We start from the raw sequence: 6,755 nt of genomic DNA on the forward strand, positions 1-6,755 counted from the left end.
TCTCTAAGTCTCTTAAAAGGTAACATTTAGTACTGCTGAGGTTTAAACTAATTTTAGGGAGAATTTGAAACTAGAAAGGAGTGCCAGATGTGATTTTTTTTTTTTTCGTTGTTATTGACTTCGGCTTCACCTTATCGTCAGCAAACCCAAAATATCCCGTAAGAGGGTAGTATTCATGCAAATAATGTAGCATATAAACATATTTTACACAGTTAACTCGATCATAAGTGCAGCGATACTAGCATATACAGTAAACATGCGAATTGATCAGAACTATAATACCAATTTGAACCTCGCGGGCATCACAGCAGAAACAAAGCCCAGGTTCCAAAATTATAAATGTTTTGAACGTCCGGTGTACGTGTATAAAATTGCTTGTCTATTTTTTGGTTTTCACGCAGCCAAGCCAAAAATATATAAAAATCGAAATAATCAACCAAACAAAATTATTTCTAATACTTTTAAAATGCTGTGAAGACTTTTTAAATCTCGGAAAATGGTTTAAGATCTTTATGAATACTGCCGAGGTTGGCGATGGGAGTGTAAGTGTAACCGACGCCATGTTTTGAGAGAACATTTAGGAGTGATGAGGTGAGTATCCTGCCTTGATTCCACATTTTCAAGCGGTTACAGTTAATTTACTTGTATTATTCTGCCGTGAAAATTAGATATGGCAATGGAGATAACTTAGAGGTGAGCATTTCTAGTGAGTATTCGTGTTTCGTGATTATAAAGGGCGACAAAGTGCGAGCAGAAACTCGGGGAAGTCGGCGTCGTGAGTATCCTGGTCCACTTTTATAATTTTACCACTAGCATCTGATTCATTCATTCATTGCCAGACGCCATCTATCCCAGACGGGGTGGCCAAGGGCTTAGAGTTAATTATTTTACAGGGAGGGGCACTAATCCTCCACCAACCCCACTTGACACGTAGGGATGCCAACAGCATCTGGTGTTCCCAGGCGGTCACCCATCCAAGTACTAACCAGACCCAACGTTGCTTAACTTCGCTGATCGGACGGGAAGCGGTGTACTCAACGTGGTATGGCATCTGATTTACTTGCATAAATCTACTTTTTAATATTAAATTAATGGAGCTTACTAGGGTATAGGTATGTGATGGAATATTGGTGTTTTGAGATGGGTTGTGGAATGGTGGTGTAAATGGAAGAACAGACGCCGCAGAAGGCCAGCATCGTATAATATCCTGCTCTGATATGTTTTTCGGCAGCTTCCATCTAATCTACTTACAGTACATAATTCTACTCACTAATGTTATATAGAGATTATTAGGGTGTAGAGATTATTAGGGTATACGTGTGTGAGGGAATGTGGCTGTATTGAGATGATATTTGGCATTCTTGTAAGATTTGACGTCGAAGATGGTTGGCGTAGTAAGTATCCTGCTCTGCCTCCACATTACCTTACTAACAACTAATTTCCCCACTTAATTCTGCTTACTGTTGTTATGCAAGGTAATGGAAATAAATAAGTGTGAGTTTGGTGGGAGAATATTGTTGTTTAGAGGTATTTAAAGGGTGTCAGTTTTTTTCGTGTCCTTGCCGAAATTTGGTAAACATTCTGCCCCCGACATTTTTAGAATGTTCGTACGTTATGTAATTCCGTCGATTTTTGGTTATTATTTTTTTTATTATGTGGGTTTTGGGGTATTTTTTGAAGAGGATTTCACGTAAATAGCTCCTTAAAGCCGATGACGTGTTAGAGGGATGCTTGCAGGTGGTGGCACTGATATAACCACGCCAGTACCACTGTTAATATATACGTTACTCAATCCCTATCCCATGAAAACAGGATGTGGCACTGCAGAGAGGTAACTTCATCCTGCAGTCCACCGGGTTCACATTTAGATGAGCAGGGAGTCACAGTAACACTTTTACCACTGCGGTCTTGACGATTTTATCTGTACGTTTAGATCAACATGGAGTCACACTAACACTTTACTACTGCTGCCTGCTGACGATTTTAACTTTATTTAGCCAAGACGGGTTTTGGAACGGGAAGGATTAGGTACAGCCTGCATGCAGCCCCACACTACCATGGAGTCTCAAAAGCGGAATAACATCGGTTAGTGATAGAAAGAATAAAGCTAGTTTTTTTACTCTAACTTGGACCAGACTCTCGTCTTTTTGAAGCTTATTTCACAGCTCAGTTGCAGAAAAAGACAATACTGCGGCTCGACATCATATACATAGCACATCTTCGTGACTAGCATCGTATTCTAAAGCTGTTCTCTACAACTGCGGCCCAACAGCGCCCTTTTCATAGCACTTCCTCATGACTAGTATCGTATTGTGATGGTAATCTCTAAACGCACAGTTCACGAGGAAGAGATAGCAATTATAGGCCAAGTTAGTAAAAACAGTATAATTATGAGGTCAGATTAAAGAAGCACATAACATAATGGTTAAATAAAGAAAAATCAATCTGTTGATGTATTTCCTTGGACGATTTTTTGTGTCATTCTTGCCACCTGGAGACAGTTTTGTGAAGCTTTGTGGGCAATAGGTGATAAGGGTGTGATGGCGACCCAGGCTGCTGGCCTGAATACATTGCAATATGTCACGTTGTTGAAGGGGTGAAGGCAACCTGACAGGTACACGTGGTAACTGCACCAAAGTTACCTGGTCTGCTGTTTATCATCTTAGCACCGTAGCGTCAGTTTAGAAGGTTTTCTTAGCACCTCTTCCTTAGCGAATTTCTTTGCATATTGCACTTTACTACCGGGTGTTGTGTATTATGTTAATCCTGCCTTTTCATTATCTGCATAATTTGCAAAATAACATGCAAAGAGGCAGCTTAGTAGTCATGTTTGCGGCTATTTAGGGGGAGGGGGGATCAGAGGCTGGGGCGGGTTTTCGGCCAGGGGTTTGTAGGGTTTGTGATATTGTTCATACCTGTTTGATGTGAACAAGACCTGCGTATAATGAGGCCACACTGGATTTGTCCACTGCTTTATAGTCTTCCCTAATATGAACAATTTCGTCAGGAGATGGAGAGAGAGAGAGAGAGAGAGAGAGAGAAACGAGCTTAAAGGGATGTAATAGGGGATGATGATAAGAACTGACAGGTCATAAAGGGAACTGTGGGCTTAACGTTCGATGAGGATAATACTTACTGGTATTCACAAAAACTCGTGTACAACAGTTAGGCAAATTGCTTTCAGCACTGCTGGGTTGGGACAGAAAGTGCAAAGTCTGGCCAACGTGACTGTGTACTCTAATATTGCATTGAAGTTGTGTGGCCTGTGTGAAAATAGTGTGGTGCATTTATAACGCTGCTCTGCTACTCCACCTGGCTGTTTCTTGTGTGTTGCAACGACGGCTGTCAGTGTTGTCAGTGTTAGTTGTGTATCACGTACTGTGTATTCATTTCCTACTGCCACTGCTACACACACACACACACACACACACACACACACCAATATATCATGTAGCGGGTATTCCTTTCCTGCTGCCACTGCTACACACACACACACACACACACACACCAATATATCATGTAGCGGGTATTCCTTTCCTGCTGCCACTGCTACACACACACACACACACACACACACACACCAATATATCATGTAGCGGGTATTCCTTTCCTGCTGCCACTGCTACACACACACACACACACACACACACACACACACACACACACACCAATATATCATGTAGCGGGTATTCCTTTCCTGCTGCCACTGCTACACACACACACACACACACACACACACACACACACACACACACACACACACACACACACCAATATATCATGTAGCGGGTATTCCTTTCCTGCTGCCACTGCTACACACACACACACACACACACACACACACACACACACACACACACACACACCAATATATCATGTAGCGGGTATTCCTTTCCTGCTGCCACTGCTACACACACACACACACACACACACACACACACACACACACACACACACAGCTGTGCCCACAACACATCAGATATTGCAGGTGAGTGTCTTGTGAAGCTTTATTTCATACCACCTTGTACAACAATTTTGGCCCCTCTTGGACTCTTCATGGGGTACAGGCTCAACATGTGGTGTATTTTCTTTGATAATAACAAGAGTAATATTGGTCACTTTCTACCCCCACCTGCAACTAATTTTTCCTTTCACTTGCAGGTACGATGTTACTTGTTACTAGTGCGTTACTTGTGTTACTTGGAAGATCGGAGCATGAATACGGCGTCAGGGAGCTACGTGGCAGCCTAAGTTACAGAGAACCAGTGGCCCCAGTGTAGTGTCTTTCGAATTATGGTGAGTCTTTTCAGCCTTCTTAGTGCAGTGACACCTTAATTTATTCTGGCAGGCTCCAAGTGATTTTATTCAGTAGGTCAACTCTGGAACTGTCTCCCTCTGTCTGTATTTCCTACTTGAAAGGAGCGTTGTGGTGTGGATGTGATAGGAAGCGTTATGAGGAAGACATTGAGGTGGTTTGGCTATGTGGAGAGGTTAGAGAGCGAGAGACTAACGAGGAGAATGTATAAGAGTGAGGTGGAGGGGGGGAGAGGGAGGGGGGAGGCCGAGGTTGAGGTGGATAGAGTGGAGAGGTATATGAGAGAGGGGGGTGTGAGCTGGGAGCAGGGCAGTGAAATGGCGGGGGACAGGGCGACATGGAGGAGACTTGTTTGTGGCCACCCCTTACGGGATTGAGGCGTTTGGCAATAGATAGATAGATAGACCTACATGAAAATTAGTGTCTGAGTAGTATGTTCTCAGTTCAGGTCAGCGTCTTTGCAACTTCACTCCGATGATGTCTTAATTTATCCTTGCCATCTCCAGGTCATTTTATTCAACTCAGACCGAAAATTGATGTGCCTAAGTGTTGTGTCTTGGTGTGTTAAGCTGAGGTCTTTCTGAACCCTGTTGAGAATGGCAAGCACAGGACATAATTATAATCTTTTCACCTCTCTCTTCCTGTCTACATATAACTCTCCCATCCGTCTCTCAACTTCCTCCATGCCTCTGCTTCCCATCCACTCACTGTATGCTTTCTTCTTTTGTACCACAGCCTGTCTCACCTCTTCTCCCATCCGTCTCTCAACTTCCTCCATGCCTCTGCTTCCCATCCACTCACTATATGCTTTCTTCTTTTGCGCCACAGCCTGTCTCACCCCTTCATTCCACCATGCTGTTCCTTGCACCCCCTTTCGTGTTCTCTTCACCTCATACTCCACCTTCCATATTGTATTTTTCATTTTGTCACTTCCATTAGCTTGAGAGAGAGAATGTTCACCCTGCTGGAGATTATAAAGTTGGTGGTACATCTGCATGAGGATATTGTGGGGCAAAATAGGTCTTGCATGAAACACTTATATTCTTACAAAATGGTAAGGCAAAATGGGTCTCCTTGATTATGTCAGTTTAAGTCCATCCACCCTTATAAGACTACACCTGGCCATCACCAAGCTGAAGGGGGTTGGGAATCTTGGTCACGTTAGAACAAATGTGGTATTGTTAAGTCACATGGATAGCCCTCGAGAAGAATACACTAATTCCTTGTTGTAGGTTGGCCTTTTTCCCGTCTTTTTTCTTTACACTTCTTGACTCCAGTGCCATTGTCAGTGGTATTCTTGCCATCTTTAGACCATTGTGTGAAGAAGAATAAAAAGTAACAGGAAGGATGGAAAAAACAGGAAGAGGCCAGACACGAAAAAGGAATGACAGGGAAGGAAGGTAGGCAGCACTACATCAAGTGAGTGGATGATTGTGGGACAAACACCAAAAGGGAATGATGAATGAAGGTAGAAGTTGGCAGCACTACATCAAATGAGTGGATGATTGTGGGACAGACACAAAATGGGAATGATGAATGAGGGAAGAAGTTGACAGCACTACATCAAGTGAGTGGATGGTAGTGGGCAGCAGCCACCACTGCACCCGGGTATAGGAAAGGCAGTAAAGAAGGTTATACTGTAGGCAGCATTACATCAAGTGAGTGGATGGTAGTGGGCAGCAGCCACCACTGCACCCGGGTATAGTAAAGGCAGTAAAGAAGGTTATACTGTATGTAACCTCGCCAGTTTGAAGTCTGTCCTAAGCTGAATATAAACACCTGAGGCAGCAAGAATATCTGAAGCATAGGTTGGGCCACGTGGACACGATGGACAACGAGAGACTGACTAGGAGTGAATATGAGCAAGGTGGAGGGGGAGGTCAAGGATGAGATGGAGGAATGGAATAGAGAAATATATGAGAGAAAGGGATGTGAGTTGGAGGGAAGGGAGTCAAGTGGCAGAGGACAGAACAACGTGGAGGCAGTTTGTCTGTGGCTACCCCTTACAGGATTAAGTCATGTGGTAATTGGTAGATAGATAGATACAGATGGATAGATAGATAATGTCACTAGCTTGAAACAACAATTTACAGAAAAAAAAAAGTCTAATACAGTTCCATTTGTAACTATTAAGCTGGTTTGCCACTTTTCTTTGGTGATGGGGAGGGACGCCTTCATGTGGTAGCACTGATATATCTGGGCGGCTACACTGCATGGTTAAATAACACCCCCAGCTACTTCCCTTCCCCCCGATAGGAGAATGGTGGACTTAGAAAAGCAACAGATGAACATGGCTATACTACAATATTACCACTACTACTACTACCACCACCGCCACCACCACCACCACCACCACCACCACCACTACTAATCAATGCCAAGTTTCCCCTGATTTAACCACATTCCCCTTTGCAGGGAAAAATTCATTATTTATTTTCAA

At 43.4% G+C, this 6,755-nt stretch overlaps 1 non-coding gene across 1 annotated transcript; it reads right to left on the reverse strand.

Moving 5' to 3' along the window:
• Positions 1-937: 937 nt before the first annotated feature.
• Positions 938-1,056, reverse strand: LOC145411783 (5S ribosomal RNA). Its single transcript, XR_013899484.1, has one exon. It is a non-coding gene; the product is annotated as a 5S ribosomal RNA (ribosomal RNA).
• Positions 1,057-6,755: the final 5,699 nt, after the last annotated feature.

Source organism: Coenobita brevimanus, chromosome 90, assembly GCF_032717465.1.
Source record: "Coenobita brevimanus isolate Jiangsu-jjx chromosome 90, ASM3271746v2, whole genome shotgun sequence".
NCBI lineage: Eukaryota > Metazoa > Arthropoda > Malacostraca > Decapoda > Coenobitidae > Coenobita > Coenobita brevimanus.